The following is an 18071-nucleotide window of genomic DNA, read 5'->3' as shown; positions in this document are numbered from 1 at the left end:
AATCACATCTCCGCAGCCCCCCTTCTCCAATCATATCTCTGCAGCCCCTCCTTCTCCAATCACATCTCTGCAGCCCCTCCTTCTCCAATCATATCTCCGCAGTCCCCCTATTCTCCAATCATATCTGCTCAGCGTTCTCCAATCGCATCTCCATGGACACCAGGTTCCCAATCACATCTGCATGGCCCCCACTTCTTCAATCAAATCTCTGCAGCCACCCCTTCCCTGGCCGGCAAGTGCTGGGCCCCCCAGGCTGAGGCCCCAGTGCACACGCACCGGCGGTAGTTCCGCCACTGCGTACACTTGGCACCCATCATGGATTGGCTGGAAAAATTCCAGACCTCACTGGATTCGGTCACACATGGATACAACTCTGATTATAAGGTGTCTCAGTCTATCTTGTTCCTCTACCCCACCAATGCTGGTCCTTAGGTGACACTGGACTTTGTGTTATTGACAAGGGTCCCCCGAAAATAAGACCTACCCCAAAAATAAGACCTAGTACTATTTTTGGGAATTGCTCAAATATAAGACCTACCCTGAAAATAAGACCTAGTTGTGATACTTCCCAGGGCCGGTGGTGGCATAAGGGGGAACTTGAAGAGCCACAGGGGAGAATCAGCGGTGCCAACTAAGCCAGCACTAGAGGAAGCAAGGCGGCACTTCATTATATATGCATCATGTGCATGATTTTTCCATATATGGCATTAGTGGAAATATGCTTTTAGAGACTTTTTGGTTGATAAATACGTTTTGCTGTGTGAAAATCACACACACCTGGTGTGTGTGTGTGTTTAGGTTAGTAAATCAACCCCAATGTCTTATTTTCGGGGAAACATGGTATCTTAAGTGGTAATGCTTCTTCCCTTACTTCTTCTACCCTGTTCTGCCCAAGCATTGCTAAAGGATGTTACACTGGACTGAACTAACAGTTTCTATAGGATTTGTTCTGTATGAATGAGTAGAGACCTCAGATAATGGTCTCCAGGATTTTCATTTGTTCCAGGTTTGGAGAGTTGGAGATTAAAACCATTATGTTACAATAACTGATTACTATAAAGAATATAACTTATGAATACTATCTTTCTATTGTACTATTTCCTAATAAGGGCATGAATATATGAAAGCACAGTATGTATTCTGTAACTGCAGTATCATATGTAGTTGTCGCGATCTGGGATCAGGCTCAGAGTCCAGTAGCTGAAGCAGCAGACAATTCGTACTATAACAGGCCGGGTTTGGTACACAAGCAGAGGGTTGTAATGGAGGAGAAGGCAGAAGCGCAGTCACCGAACAAGCCGAGGTCAGGAGCCAAAGGTATCCGGTATGTAGCAGGAGACGGGGAGAGTAGTCGTTGAATCAGCAGCCAAAGGTCGGTACACGGGTAGCAGTATGAGTAGATTGTAGCACGCAGGGAGCAGGAAGCAAGATATTGGCAGGAGCACAATAATCTGGCAAACAGGAAGTGCAGAGGCATGGCTTAAATAGGAAGTTCAAGGGAGGAGCAAGGAGTTCAGAGTTCAGCAGAAATGAGGTTTAACTGAGGATTACACAGAAGATCAGGCAAGGAGCTATCCAAGGTTCTAAGGTGGCTCAGCAGGTAGAGCCACCGCCAGCTACAGCAGAGGCCCTGGGTTCAGATCTGGTTCCTGATAGTAGTATTAATGAAATTATTATTGATAGCGGAATTCCTTGAAAGTGCTTTAAGTTTTAGTATGCGCTGAAGGGGAATATCCCATCCCCCTCCTCTACTGGTCAACTGGTAACAAACAGATTCAATACTGCCTCAATGTGCTACATAGATCTGCACTGTGCTATCATTGTACTCTAACTTCTGGACACGCAAAACTGACTCATGCCAATAACTTTCTTCTCTACAATACATTTTTTTAAATTATTTATATTTTGTTAAGTTTTCTTATCCTGTGATCATTTACTATTAGAAATATTTTTTATTTTTGTACGAGTACGGAAGTACATTTTATCACTGTGCGCTATTCGCCTTTAAATTTACTTTTTCAAAGCTCAGGAAGTTCCAGAGATAAAGTCTAACGAAGGACCACTGATCAGCTCACCAAGAGCCTCGTAGTATGGCCCCCCACTGCATGCTGTGGGGGATCTTCAGAGATCTAGATTTCACTTAGTCAGGACAACAAGAAGAAACACTGAGCTGGTTTGTTCAAGAAGACTTTCTTATTGAATTCTTCACACAACAGAGAATACACTCAATGCACCAGAACATTTGACTCTATCAGACATGACTTTTTTCTATTACTATTTGACTTGAACTAAACTTTATTCTGGCAGCTCAACACAAACCAGAGAGTCCACATGTGAAGATCTACATCATCAATATATCAGGCAGATAGACTATTTTTCTTAACAAGTATTTTACATTTTTGGTTGACCGTACCCCTTGGTAAACATAATAGCTAAACAATCTATTTTTCCTCACATATCAAATATAATTCAAGGTTGAAGAACCTTCAGAGGAGAAATTATCTAGAAGTGTAGATAACCTGAGGAAAATGTGAGTTCTTAATGTTACAGAATATACAGGGTTATGGGAGTTTGCCTATAAAGAATGATAATATCAATAATAATAATATAACGATGTCCCAGCATATACTTACCGTGTAGTTCAGTTAGTGCCGAGGTTATGGATAGCTGGAGGTCTTCAAGTAAATGTGTACTCTACAATGCACGGAGTTGGTTTATATAATAAAGGAGAGTGAGTCAGGTAATCCGAGGTTATATTTAATGTTTAATGTACAAGTCACATCTTTCTGAAGAACACATAACTGATATCACATGTATTCATTAAAATATTTACCTGCTATGCCTCCAGGTGGGAGAAATATCAGCACCACATAAGCAATGTGATTACCTCCTGATCTCCTAACTAGACGGTTTTAATCTATAATAGATTTAAGTGGAATTCCAACCAAAACATTTTATTTTGTTTTATAGAACATGGAGTCTGTTTGGGCAGTTGTTTACTCCTGTCTAGGTGTTCGGACAGTTGTCAACTAAAAGAAAATTCCCAGGGAAGGAATATGAAGGGTTCTATTGTCAAAGAGTTTTTACAAGTGCAGGCTCCCATTGGGTTCTCTGAGTTGGGGTTAGGAGTTAAGCAGATCACACTGCTCATCTTAGGAGGCCTCGTTCGTCTGGTAGTCCACTTTTCATGACATTTCTCCTGGGTACCAGACCTAAGAGCTGTCCTCTCAGACTGGCCATTTTTTTTGGGCTGTCACACTCTTCTATGGCTGTCCTCAATTTTATCCATTACCACACACTTACTGCACTTCCAGCTGCACAGATTTCATTACGTGCTCATGAAACTTTACTTGTCAAGAAGTATGGGTCTTCTAAAGCTTCCAAGGGGACCTGAAATCCCAGAATGTGCACGGTCCCTCGCCCATTTTGCCCCTGAACAGGAAACTATATGATGAGTCCCCACCACATCCTCCACCACAGCGCACTGTTACTTCAACGAGGCAAGGTTTCCTCCAATCATAAAACAGAACCTCTGTTGCTATACTATGTTGGGTTTAATGGGGCCAAACTTTGTAAGGATGCTTTACAAAATGGTGGGTTTGTGTACAGCCATTAGTGTTCAAAGTTAAAAATGCATTTCTAATGAGAGAAAGCAAATTACCCTACAAAATGGTATAATGAATGCACAGATGTGGCTAGAAAGAACAGGAAGTATTAATACCAATGTCAAAAACAGCATGAAGAAAAATGTACACACAGGGTCCTAGCTGGTATAGGGGTGGTTGATTGCAAGTCTTCTTCCATGCAGCAGCCTGCAGGTAGGCAAGGGTTCTGAAAATCCTTATTGGCTGCCCATGAGACAGTCCACCAAGCAAAGAACAAGAAGAGAACTGATGTCTAGCTGAGGTCGATACGGTGAGGCAATGTTCTTGGAAAGAAACAGGACCAGACAAGGTCAGGATCTATAGAGGAAGTGAAATGATCTGTGCAAGCTCAGTGGGATTTGAAGGATCACAACTGCGGAGGTAAGTGAGGATGGTTCAGGTGGAGGGTTCACAGTCACACTTTAAGGTAATGAGTGAAGTCGGAACCCCTATCACATCATACACCATCAGTTTAGCAGTATACTAGTAGAAGCAGGTAACTTTCCACAGACAACAATTAAATAGCATTGGGGCCTGTTGAGATAGATATATATCTATAGATATATATCTATATATATATATAGGTATATAGATATATAGAGATATATAGAGATATATATATATATAGTTAGAATACACTAGTTCACTTCACTAGCACTAATGAATACCTGCAACGCCAGAGTAGTACTTAGGGTTTGACAGACCTAAGTGCGGTTATGGCAAGGTTAATACGCAAGGATTGGTTAACGTCACTAATCCTGAGCAATGATATCACAATATGTTAGCATCATATAACAGTCCTATGCAGCAGTAGATTTTGGAGAGAGTAGGCAGGATAGTGGAAGTTCCCACCACTGTACCAGCATCAACACAGCAATGGTTTGTATGACATGTGCTAATGGCTACTTGCTGTTTTGGTTGAGAGTCCCAGTAAGAGGAGGTGCTCCTGGATCCAATCGTTGCCCAGGCTCCAAGAGTGAGTAGGAGGACAAGCTGTCCCAGTATGTCCTATGCAGGTCCTAGGTAGCTTGCTCGACGTACTACTTTGCCAGAATGCCGATCAAGTGGTCAGCCTACATTTTTGTAGGCAGAGAGCGGTGTTTGGGGGCGGAGCCGTAGGCGAAAAACCGACCAGAGCGTCTCCTAGCAACGGGACGCCGCTGGGCCGAACCTGCCACGTCATCATGCCGTCTCAGCTGACGTGCGGGGGGAGGAGTAGACCGCTGAGGACAGCCCGCCCGTCGCCCGGCAACGAGGCACTGCTGGCGGGGCCGGCATTGCCATGGTCTCGGGATCCGGAGCGTTGTTCGTTCCTGACAGGAACAAACAGAATCAGAGAAAAGTAGGAACTTGGAGACATACAACCTCAGTCAGGAGAACTGCAGGATGTTATGTTAGCTTTATGCAGTCTGGGAAATTTTTATACAGTATATCATCAATCAATGCATGTGCTAAGACTTATGAGATCTAGGCAAGTGCTAATTTAATCACAATGTCTATAGTTCTATCTGTGACTGTGTGGGTCATGTGAGGCAGTGGGGCTGATTTACGAAGCCCAACACGCACACGCGCTGGGGGGGGAGCTAAGGCATTTTTGGGGGTTCATCATCTTGTGCAGAGTGTCAAAAATGTCATGTTTTTAATATATTATTAGCATGTACATGCCTGGATATGAGCGCAATACACGCGCGATATGAGAATATATGCGCGCATAGACGACTACTTGCGCGCAGGATTTTCGCAGGTGCATATGTACCATTTGGAAGCCATTCACAACAGCATAGAAATGATGTACACATTTCGATTTGTGTCATTGGCATATATGTACTGTTGTTGTTATATTTTTGTGTCTGTAGATTTATCAGTTTTCTGATTTTGGCCAGGATGTTTGCATTGCTGTATGTGGATTAATTCTACTCACTTGATGCAGGATTTGAACCGGGGAAATAGGTGTTGTGTGGCAGGTCCTCTAACCGCTCAGCCACTGGGCTTCCCTTTGCTGTTGGTTGTTGCACATCCCTATGGAATCCTCTGCATTTTAACGCGCCATGCGCACGCGTTGGTAGTATTTATCAAGCATCTGTATAACCTGCATACGTTTCCGCGCCAAGCGTATACGCGCACGCGCACGCGCGCGCGCAATCGGCGTGTTTATGCATGGCGTGTTTGTGAGGTTAGTAAATCAACCCCAGTGGCTCAAGCAATAAGTCCAGCACCCTACAAATATAGTGCCCCGAGACTGAGACCAGATGGAACTTGAACACCGTGTGCCGTATATGAAGAGTACTGAAACTTAATTGTCTGCTTTTTAGGCTTGAATGGGAAAAAAGAACTTGTGGCCAATTTCTCCCACACCTGCATCCCACACAACATGCTGCTTCAGGTGTCTGCTCACATTTTCTGATCCTTGGCATTATATCCTTTGAGAGGAAATGGTGACCATAATTTGCCTACATAGGCTCTGGCTTGATTCCTCTTGGTCAGTGAAGCCACTATCACAATTGATGGCCAATGGATAGCCTCAAGGAACCAGAGTAGGCACACTGGAGCTCAGCCCAGGAAGCGATGGTCATTATTTGCATACTAGATAGCCCCGGGTTTTTGGGATCCTGAGCCTCCCTACTGGGCTCTCATGTAAGTGTGTGTTGAAGGGAGAATATTTAAACATTGGTATTGGCAATGAAATAATAAGTCGTGTGTGTCATGTAATAAGTCACATTGACGAAAGAAAACCTGCTTTGAGAGGAAAATGTAAGCTTAGATCTCTAAACCCCCCTTCCAAAGTGCTAGTTGGTTGGTTTAGTTCAGTTCAGAGACAGCCGATCAATCATCATATTGAGAAGGAAGGAGGTCAGTAATGGCAGTGCCTTGTATTTCTCTCAGGACAGTCCTCCTTTAACATTCCCCGTTGTTTATTATTCTCAGCTATTATTTCTATCTGAAGTCACAACCTTCTTACAACACGTATCATGTTCAACTGAAGCATAATAAGTTTATTTCAGATAAATATATTTATTACATTCAACATTTACTCATTAGAGCGTTGTGTGTGTGTGTTGAGGCTCCAACAAAGCCTAAGGAGATGTTCAGTTCCCACTAATACACCTTTATTACTCTGATCACACATGGAGAGATAAATCCAGAGGAATATACAGGAAGGGAAAAGGGTCCATTAGTAAGAACATTACCAAGATATTTATTTTTATATTTTTGCAGGGCGGACGAGGTGTTGTTCTGGATTTCAAAACATATAAATACAAGCGCATGTTCCCATCCAGTAGCATTCCTCTTGTTCTAAGTATCTTTGCAACTCCATGTCTGTTGGTCCCAGTAGGGCATAGTAATCATCAGTTACAGTTCAGAAGTCCCTCTAGAGCAGGGGTCTCAAACTCAATTCACTCGGGGGCCACTCGACAAATGTTTTTCTCTCATGGGGGCCGCTTGCCAAATTTCATACTTTAAAATAAAATTGAACCATATCCAGTTTGGTACTACGAACACTAATATACACACCCATACATATCTGTAAGTTTATGTGCGATTACGGATTCCTGCGTCAGACACTTGCGTTTTCCTGCAGCAGGAATGACTAATCTGGTATTCACAAGCGGCCGCTGTCGCACATTCAAGTTAATGATCAGGTGACAACAGTTGCATGTAAACGCCTGCACACCGCATGTAATGGTATGTGATATTGGGCCATGTAAGCATCTGCGCTCAAAAGTGCTAACCCCTGGAACATTCTGATGTGTTTTGCACTATGGCACAGAGCTTTCTCATCAACAAGTGGACCCAACTAGAAGGAAGCATGAAGAGGGGATGTCAACATATTCGTATCAGGAGTTCCCATCACCTTATCCTAGGTAAGATGCAGATAAGCTGAATATTAGACTCATGTCCTCCTGGAGGTGTGGAGGGCGGATTCAGGATTGGGATTACACCTCCAGGAGGACATGAGTCTAATACCCAGCTTATCTGCATCTTACCTAGGATAAGGTGATGGGAACTCTTGATAAGAATATGTTGACATCCCCTCTTCATGCTTCCTTCTAGTTGGGTCTACTTGTTGATGAGAAAGCTCTGTGATATAGTGCAGAACACATCAGAATGTTCAAGGGGTTAGCACTTTTGAGCGCAGATGCTTACATGGCCCAATTTCTTCTTTCTACAGTGATTTAGATACTCCTAAACGTTTTGTAAAACGCACATACATGACCAAATGGGAGCAAGACCTGGGCTTGACTCTTATTCACTCTGATTGGTCTCTTATTTGGACTCAAGTGTCGAAAATCTCATATAACGTAATAGCTTTGGAAAATTAATATAAGGTCTTCATGAGATGGTATCTGATGCCAGACAGGGTTTCCAGATTTGCCCCCACGGTACCTCCTGATTGCTTTAGAGGGTGTTCTTCATGTGGCACTATGTTGCATATCTGATGAGAAGGCCCCAAAGACCAGAGGCTATGGAATCCGGTACATCATTTTCTTAGGTCCGTTTTGCATTGTATGCTGTCACGTAATCCATGGGAGGCCCTACTAAACAAGAAGATTACAAAGCCTGAGGGTGCGCTGGCCCAGTATAACTTTTGGCTACCAGCAAACGATTGCTAAAGCCTGGAGGAAGCCTGCCTTAAATTATAACGAGGTCAAGAAAAGGATTATAGATACTATGATCAATGACAAACTCACTGCCACTCTTAATGATACTTACAAAAAATACCTTAAAGGAGAACTATGAGGCGAGTGCTTTTCACTCTTCCTCATAGTTCTAGCCGGCCTGTGACAATGAGACTGTCACAGGTCGGCTCAGTAGATCGGGAAGTGAGCGAATACATACCGGCGTTCGCTCAATACTCAATCCTATCACTGCTCTCTGCCGTGACAGGGGAGGGACTGGATTCCCCCTCCCCGTTCCGATCCTCCAGCGCTGACTGGCGGAACGGACGGTGGGAGGGGGCGGAGACAGGTGGCTCTGCCTCTAGATAGACAGAGCCAGCTGTCACTCACGCAGCTGTGCGGATCCAGACATAATTGTCGGGATTAGTTTCAGCTGCGGCGTCTCAGTATACCGGGAGCTGTAGCTCGCGGTATACTGAGCTTAGGGTGATGGGAGGACGCTAGTTTGTGTCCTCCCGTTACCTTAAGGAGAACTATGGGGAAAAGCCCTAACCCCGTAGTTCTCCTTTAAGGTTTGGTCACCGTGGGTGGAAAATACCTCCAAGGCACAGAATTTAATGCGGTTTATTACATGTGTGACCCTTCCACCCTCACCTTGGGAGCCCTTCCCTTTTCCTGGTGATACCCCTTCTACCATTCTCTCCCTCTCCTTCTTTCTCTTTTCTTACTTTTTCTCACTCTTCCACTTTTCTTTTCCTGTACTCTCCTTCTTTTCCATCTTATTCTTTTCTTCTTTGCTCTTCTCTTCTTATTCTAAAGTACTTTTCACACTTAGCACCACGCAGTGTGCTGCACGGATTTGTTACTCACCCATTTTAACTGCACTGGGAAGTGGTTTTTCATTTTTTTTTTTCTACAGAATTCTGTTATTCTTCTTACTGTTACTTCAAAATGATAATTTAATTCTCCCACCTACAGGTATATCATGTTCTGATTTCTTTTTGTGTCTACTTTCAGTTGTGCCTTGGATTTTTTTTCCCCATGTTTACATTCCTCTTTTTTATTGTTGTTTATGCTTTAAAACTTCAATAAAAAGATTGTAAAACCAAAGTTTTGTCTGGAATTCCACTTCAATCTATTGGAAGTGCAGTAAGTGAGTGGTAATGGATAAAATTGAGGACAGCCATAGAAGAGTGTGACAGCCCAAAAAAAATGGCCAGTCTGAGAGGACAGCTCTTAGGTCTGGTACCCAGGAGAAATGTCATGAAAAGTGGACTACCAGACGAACGAGGCCTCCTAAGATGAGCAGTGTGATCTGCTTAACTCCTAACCCCAACTCAGAGAACCCAATGGGAGCCTGCACTTGTAAAAACTCTTTGACAATAGAACCCTTCATATTCCTTCCCTGGGAATTTTCTTTTAGGGGAAACTGACCAAACACTTAGACAGGAGTAAACAACTGCCCAAACGGACTCCATGTTCTATAAAACAAAAAAAAAACATTTGGCTGGGTTTCCACTTAAATCTATTATAGATTAAAACCGTCTAGTTAGGAGATCAGGAGGTAATCACATTGCTTATGAGGTGCTGATATTTGTCCCACCTGAAGGCATAGCAGGTAAATATTTTAATGAATACATATGATATCAGTTATGTGTTATTAAGAAAGATGTGACTTGCACATCAAACATTAAATATAACCTCGGATTACCTGACTCACTCTCCTTTATTATATAAACCAACTCCGTGCCTTGTAGAGTACACCTTCACTTGAAGACCTCCAGCTGTCCATAACCTCGGCACTAACTGAACTACACAGTAAGTAAATGCTGGAACATCGTTATATTATTATTATTGCTATTATCATTCTTTATGAGCAAAGGAAAGAAAACCTTGGTGTTCATCTTTCAGGTGAAACTTAAATTATTCCATTGTTTTATGTTGAACCTAAATGATGGCAAGGTTCCTTATATCAATTTCCTCACCAACAACGGATGGTTTTCCAAAATGAATGTAAAAATTGAAATTGATTTACACAATTGAAAACAGAAGGCGCCAAGGTTGACTAACCAAGAATGAAGGCAGCTATTGTATGTATTACATAGTTAGATAGTAGGTAGGGTTAAATAAAGACACAGCTCCATCTACCTCAACCTATATATGTGTGTATGTGAGTACATGTCGCATACAACTTCCATAACCCTGTATATTTTGTATGAGCAAAGGAAAGCAACCTAGGTGTTCATCTTTCACGAGAAGCTTAAATTACTCCATTGTTTTCTGCTGAACCCAAAATGATGACAACATTCCTCATATCAATTTCCTCACCATTAATGGCTTGTTTTACAAAATGAATGTAAAAATTCAAATTGATTTACAGAATTGAAAAGAGAAGATACCAAGGTTGACTAACCAAGAAATAAGGTAGCTATTGTATAGTAGATTTCAATGAATTCCGATATCAATCACTTGACTCAAATAATACTACATATCGTAATGCATTTACACAATACATACTGTCCTTTCCTATATTCATGCCCTTATTAGGAAATATTATATTAGAAAGATAGTATTGATAAATTATATTCCTTATAGTAATCAGTTATGGTTTCATTCTCCTGCTCTCCAAACCTGAAACAAATTACAAATCCTGGAGACCGTTATCTGGGGTCTCCTCCCATTCATACAATATAAACCTTACAGAAACTGTTAGTTCAGTCCAGTGTAACATCCTTTAGCAATGCTTGGGCAGAACGGGTAGACTGAGTAAGAGAAGAGTTTTCCTCCTTAAGATAGAAAGTTCTGGTAACCAAAGACAATTGAGGATGGAACTTCGGTTCCTGTGATCCCTTGTCAATAACACAAACTCCAGTGTCACCTATGCACCGGTGGTGGTGGGGTAGAGGAACAAGATAGACTGAGACTCCTTATAATCAGAGGAGTTGTATCCATGTGTGACCGGATCCAGTGAGCGCTGGACTCTGGACCAGCCAATCCATGATGGGTGCCGAGTGTACGTGATCTTTTGTGATGGTTTAGAGCAAACAAACGTCGGAGCTTTTATTGTATTGGAACTTTCATTTGATGTGTACATAGGGCCCCTCATGTGACTTTTCTATAGTGGTGAATTCTCCATCTCATTCTTCATTAGATCTCATTCACCTCACTGAGTCACAGTTTTCATTTTGTCTTCTTTTTCTTTCCATGAATGCAAATCATCGACAGAGACCAAAGATGTTCACATTGAAGAAGTCCCTGTTCCTGGTTTTCTTTCTGGGGATGGTCTCCTTATCTCTCTGCAGGCATGAGTAAGTATGTGTGAGCTGAACTCCGGGCAAGTAACTAAACACATATATGGGAGTATTTTACCGACCAAAGAATTTGTATAGCTGTCCATCCAGCCCAGATTATAACAGCTCTGCCCTACAGCACAGCCCTACCTGACAGGGCAGGAGACCGGATTTCTCCCTGCTGCAGTTTAGAAACACTTACTTATCCCTCCTCGAGCTTGTGACTGCACAGTGAAAGGAGAGGCAGAAGACTGATGAGCTCCTCTCTCTGTCACTTTGCTCTCTCCTCCTATCAGCATGTGGCATACACTGCGGCACAACTGATTTATTGATGTATTGATTATTACGGAGCTGCATTAATGTATGTCCTTTATATCTGGCTGGAGTTCAGGTATTTGGTGTACGCCAGTAAAACGGGAAAATCTATTCTGGTTACACATCTTCTCATTGAGTCAACTCCTTAGCTCAGCCCCTTCCCTCCTTACATGTCATGTCCCCTTCTGGGAGTGTCTTATCAATATCTGTGCTGTCCCAGCTCCTCCATCCCTCCCCTCACCTTTCTACATAATCCTTTCTGTAGCTGCTGGAGGAGCTATAGAATACTGTACAATGTTATGTGAGTGACAGCTCTGTGTATGTTGGGGTTAATGACATCTCATCCAAGATGGCGGCACCCAGCACATGTTTTTGGTGCCTACACACGGGAGGATTTTACAGGTAAATAACTTCAATAAAATCCATTCAGTGACCATATAAAAATACTTTTGTTGACATGAGTGGTCTGGTGACAGGGTCTCCTATAGAGTCCAGGGGACATAGTTGTCCAATTTGTCCAGGTCAGGTGAAGATATCAAGTCAATGGAAACAATTGAGATCCAGGGTGTGGAAGGATCATACCTCAGTAGGGATCAGACCCTATATGAAGTCCTGAAGCAGATAGTCCCAGTCCTGAATCCACCCTCCACACCTCTAATATCCAGCTTATCTGCATCTTACCTAGGATAAGGTGATGGGAACTCTTGATAGGAAATCTGTTGACATCCCCTCTTCATGCTTCCTTCTAGTTGGGTCCACTTGTTGATGAGAAAGTTCTGTGCCATAGTGCAGAACACATCAGAATCTTCCTGCTGGCTATTCAATAAAGGATTCCAGTCTGTGGCCTCCCTCTGTGCCATTTTCCTTCTAGGATGCGGTCATAGAATAGATCCTGAACATCACATTTGGCATTTTCTGTCCCCTAAGAAATCCTGCTTGTGTACAATGATCAATGTTGCTTTGTTTGACCAGAACTGTGTCTTCTCCTAGGAGCCACGCCGATAAAGAGACCAGCAATGATCCCACAGAGGAGGAAAATGCAGCCGGAAATGAGGAAAGAGGAGAGGAAGGAGGCGTGGAAAAGAGATTCATTTTGCCTTTATTGTGTAAAATACTGCGCATATGTTAATCTTGAATTGGAAGTCATTTGATGTGCAGTAGCATTTGTGAACATGCTAAACAAATGTGTTATAAAAAGAAAAATGTACTCAAAATGGCTTCTGGGATTCAATGCATACAGCAAAAGGCTTTGAAACGTCTATCTATCTATCTATCTATCTATCTATCTATCTATCTATCTATCTATCTATATTACCTTTTGGCCTATTTCTGATTTTTGCCATGTGATTCTTCTGTAATTTTGGACATCTGAGATATTTGGAGGGACACGATCAGTATTGATATTCATGGCTTTTCCAACCAACAAAACCTATGACCAAGGCTCTGTGCCAAGTCTGAAAACATCCGAGTTGCTGAAAAGTCTCTATGAGTCATAACAGACATCTGCAGTTGACCAATGAATAAATCTGATACCAATTCCATATCTTAGATGTTATCACTATAAATGATGATGTAATAATGTAATAAATCAGACGAGCTACAGCATACATTTGGTGTCTGTGTGTGTTGGTCTCCAATATCGCGATATTTCATCATAATTTGAGCCCACAGGTTATTGGTGAGCAGGTTTTGCACCTGCACTTAAAATGTATTACCGTGTGATGGATTTTCTTCTTTTTTCTCAACGATGAATCTACTATAATTGGGGGGAAACCAATTCTGACTCTCAGATGACACCACTCACGCTTAGATGACACCACTCAGGCTTAGATGACACCACTCAGGCTTAGATGACACCACTCAGGCTTAGATGACACCACTCAGGCTTAGATGACACCACTCACGCTTAGATGACACCACTCACTCTTAGATGACACCACTCACTCTCAGATGGGACCACTCACTCTCAGATGGGACCACTCACTCTCAGATGGGACCACTCACTCTTAGATGGGACCACTCACTCTTAGATGGGACCACTCACTCTTAGATGGGACCACTCACTCTTAGATGGGACCACACACTTTTAGATGGGACCACTCAGCTTCATGCCTTTTTACCATCCATCAAAACAGGTACAGAGTGAAGTACTCACCCCCGGAAGGTGCCACTGGATAATTTGGTCTTCCATAGATTGTCTAGGGTTTCTAACAGTATAGCTACCCCAATAGTACTTACCGCCTGTGACAGATTGTACTGTCCAAGGGGTGAGGTCATTGCTGGCTACTATGTTAGCAATAGGTTGAAATAGGCGGTCAGTTAAAAAATGGGTTAACTCACCTAAACAGGGTGTGGACAGAATGAATAGATTGTATGTATTATAAAAGCCAGTGCTCAGGCGTATTGCTCTCTCTGAGCCCAGCCAAGGCATAGAACCAGAAGAAGGACTTGCAACGTAACGTATTATCTTTGTCTCATTCCTTTATTGTCTTACTGATAATCTACATTTGTTTCTATTTTTATTATTTTATTCTCTCTCCCCCTTGCCCTGTCTGGGGAGGGTTGCTATGGACTGTCTTATCTGGCTAGGCCTGAAGCCTAGGAGACCAAGCCATGTCCTCACACCGAGTCTGAGAGCCCAGTGACTGAAACTAAGGATGGAGATGACAGAGTAACTTCAGCAGGTTTGGGGGCCCTGAGAAGTGATCCTCTTCTGTAACTTGAGAGACAGAGAAATAGAGACAGACAGAGAGATACACCTCCAATATAGGAGTTCTAGCACAGCACTGTGCTGGAACTCCTGTGACAGGTGAGAGAGGAAGAGGGGAAGAGCACACCTCTCCCCTCTCACTGTGTACACCGAGCGTCAGGGTTAGTTTTAACCCTGCCGCTCTGCTCCCTGCAGTGAGGAGAGACTCGGCAGCCGGGGGAAGGACGGAACCAGAGGAGAGAGGTACCGTAGATGCGGGGGGAGGACAGACAGGCTGCACACATTTTACACGTGATCGCGGAGACATCACCGTGATCACATGTAAACGAACAAGCGGCTTCCCCACACTACATTTAGTCCTGCCTTCCCAAAGCAGGACTAAATGTAGAAGGCAACTTACCGCCCGGCGCCCGGATTCCACACCGCTGCAGCACCTCTGCGCCCTGCCGCTCCGAGGCCTGGCCTCGGTGGCCTTGTGGGGAATCCGGGCCTGCATGTGGTGCCTATCTTTAAAAATGGATCAAAAAGTCTTCGCCAAGTATATACAGACCTGTAAGCGTAACTTCCATGGCTGGAAATATTCTTGAAAGTTTGATGAAGGATTACATGCACATGTTTTATGCTAGAAAATAACATTATAAGTGATAGTCGGCACGGATACACAAAAGACAGAAGTTGTCAAACACATCTACTTCCTTTTAATGAGGAAGTGAGCAATAAATTGGACAGAGGAACAGCTGTGGATCTGTAGGTATAGAGCATTCAGTCTGTCATTGGATAGAAAACTGGATTAAAGACCAAATTCATAGAGGGGGGATCAATGATTCATACTCTCTCTGAATGGTCTGAGGTTGTTAATGGTTTCCCCCAAGGTTCAGTGTTAAAGATGTCCCCCAAGGTTCAGTGTTAAAGATGTCCCCCAAGGTATAGTGTTAATGGCATCCCCCAAGGGTCGGTGCTAGTGGCGCCCCCCAAGGGTCAGCATTAGTGGTGCCTCCCAAGGGTCAGCGTTAGTGGCACCACCCAAGGGTCAGCGTTAGTGGCACCCCCCAAGGGTCAGCGTTAGTGGTGCCCCCCCAAGGGTCAGCGTTAGTGGCGCCCCCCAAGGGTCAGTGTTAGTGGCGCCCCCACAAGGGTCAGTGTTAGTGGCGCCCCCCCAAGAGGTCAGTGTTAGTGGTGCCCCCCCAAGGGTCAGTGTTAGTGGTGTACACCAAGGTTCAGTATTAGGTCCCTTACTGTTTAATCTACTGTGGCAGTGTAAGCCAATGCCACGGTGGAGGATGGCGACCTTGGCACCCAGGACTCTCAGCCAAAGGGGCTGAGAGGGTCCAGAAAGTAAAGCATGTTATTAGGAAGAACCTGGCTTTTCAGGTTCTTCCAGGTTTTTCTAAATGTAGCTGGGATCTGGAGCTCTGGAGATCTCTTAGAGCTCTGGGTGGGATGAGATCTCCAGTCCTGGGGCCAGGTGTTACCAATGACCAGTATAGCTGGATCAGGTGGCTGAGAGCAGCCTTATTAGGAAGCCAGCCCAGTGCTCAGGGGAGTGTTGGAGTTGTGTGTGCGCATGGAGCACACGGACACAGACAAACTTGGGTGCGTGCTGTACGCACACGGAACAGCCAGGGGTGGCTGGGAGAGGTCAGGAAGGTCGGTGACCCCAGGGACCTGTCGGACGCACTGCTGGGAGAGCAGAGCGAGTGCCCACGAGGGGAGAGGTCAGGAAGGTCGGTAACCCCAGGGACCTGTCGGACTCACTGCTGGGAGAGCAGAGCGAGTGCCCACGAGGGGAGAGGTCAGGAACGTCGATGACCCCAGGGACCTGTCAGATGCACTGCTTGGAGAGCAGAGCGAGTGCCCAAGAGGGGAGAGGTCAGGAAGGTCGGTGACCCTAGGACATGTGGTACACACTGCTAAGAGAGCAGAGTGAGGGCTCACGAGGGGTGAGAAGCGTGGGTGTCTTGAAGCTGTGGAAAGCTACGGAGCCATATAAAGGACTGTCTTTTGTTGATGCTGCAAGCTATTTTGTTTGGCAAAATCCCATGTTTGTTTATCTCTGGGGTCTCAGACAATACATCTCCCCCTGGAGACGACAAACGTTTGAGCAACGCATCCCAATCTATGCTGTCTGGGTTCCCATCAAACGTATCCCATCCTTTCAATACCTCCCTCCAAGGAGACACCAATGGCTGTGTATTAGACGTTATCCCCTCAGTTACCATAACAGATGGGGTGTCCCTGTCTTCATACCCATCCTGCTGCTTTACCAGACTTCCATTACTCTGAGCTGGTGGCACCACCTCACCCAGCTGAACATTATCCGCATTACTGTTTTCAGCAATTTCACCGTTGACCCTTGTACCTTCGACCAAAGGCAGTGACATTACCAGATAATCCCACTTCTGACACCACTTGTAACAAGGACACTCCACTGTAGTCCAGGTAAGTCAAGTATAAGGCAGTTTAGTAAAGGGCAAACACAAAATAGCTTGCAGCAGCAAATTAAGACAGTCCTTTATATGGCTCTGTAGCTTTCCACAGCTTCAAGACACCCACGCTTCTCACCCCTCGTGAGCCCTCACTCTGCTCTCTTAGCAGTGTGTACCACAGGTCCTAGGGTCACCGACCTTCCTGACCTCTCCCCTCTTGGGCACTCGCTCTGCTCTCCTAGCAGTGCGTCTGACAGGTCCCTGAGGTCACCGACCTTCCTGACCTCTCCCAGCCACCCCTGGCTGTTCCGTGTGCGTCCAGCACGCACCCAAGTTTGTCTGTGTCCGTGTGCTCCCTGCACACACACAACTCCAACACTCCTCTGAGCACTGGGCTGGCTTCCTAATAAGGCTGCTCTCAGCCACCTGATCCAGCTATACTGGTCATTGGTAACACCTGGCCCCAGGACTGGAGATCTCATCCCACCCAGAGCTCTAAGAGATCTCCAGAGCTCCAGATCCCAGCTACATTTAGGAAAACCTGGAAGAACCTGAAAAGCCAGGTTCTTCCTAATAACATGCTTTACTTTCTGGACCCTCTCAGCCCCTTTGGCTGAGAGTCCTGGGTGCCAAGGTCGCCATCCTCCACCGTGGCATTGGCTTACACTGCCACACTACTTATAAACAATATAGAGTTGGGGATTAAAAGTACCATTTCTGTGTTTGCAGATGACATCAAGTTATGTAGTGGAATACAGTGATTCTCCAACCTACAAGCAGACCTGAATGCACTGTTTGGCAAATAGAGGTTTATTGTTGATAAATGCCAAGTTTAGCCCCCTTGGGGACTATAAACGTGCAAGCATCATGCACTCTAGTGTTAGGCCTGCCAAGAAGTCCCACTCGTCACTCTGATTTCCTGGCCGGTAGTCTTGTTATGGCCCTGTGTCAGTTGGAGAGACAGATGGGAATCTCACAGCCGGGATATGCAGAGACCCGATGAGCGAAGTGTAAGCAGAATAGGAGCAGCAATACAATAATAATGAAAGCAACTACTCACAGTATGG

At 44.4% G+C, this 18071-nt stretch overlaps 3 long non-coding RNA genes across 3 annotated transcripts in view; 2 read left to right on the top strand and 1 right to left on the bottom strand.

Annotated features, from left to right (window-relative positions):
* LOC108802800 overlaps window positions 1-2651 on the bottom strand; it is a 15314-nt gene extending 12663 nt beyond the window's left edge. Inside the window, exon 1 of the long non-coding RNA XR_001942238.1 lies at window positions 2634-2651. This is a non-coding gene — a long non-coding RNA (uncharacterized LOC108802800). The remainder of the gene's footprint in view (window positions 1-2633) is intronic.
* Window positions 1-12886, top strand: part of LOC108802798 — a 23095-nt gene extending 10209 nt beyond the window's left edge. The window contains exons 3-4 of the long non-coding RNA XR_001942237.1: window positions 11489-11571; window positions 12859-12886. This is a non-coding gene — a long non-coding RNA (uncharacterized LOC108802798). The remainder of the gene's footprint in view (window positions 1-11488; window positions 11572-12858) is intronic.
* LOC108802801 lies at window positions 1044-3884 on the top strand. The gene is made up of 3 exons (XR_001942239.1): window positions 1044-1142; window positions 2507-2508; window positions 3873-3884. It is a non-coding gene; the product is annotated as an uncharacterized LOC108802801 (long non-coding RNA).
* Window positions 12887-18071: the final 5185 nt, after the last annotated feature.

This window comes from Nanorana parkeri, unplaced genomic scaffold (genome assembly GCF_000935625.1).
Source record: "Nanorana parkeri isolate BGI_ZX_2015 unplaced genomic scaffold, ASM93562v1 scaffold3126, whole genome shotgun sequence".
Classification (NCBI taxonomy): domain Eukaryota; kingdom Metazoa; phylum Chordata; class Amphibia; order Anura; family Dicroglossidae; genus Nanorana; species Nanorana parkeri.
This window is presented reverse-complemented; position numbering and strand designations above follow the sequence as displayed.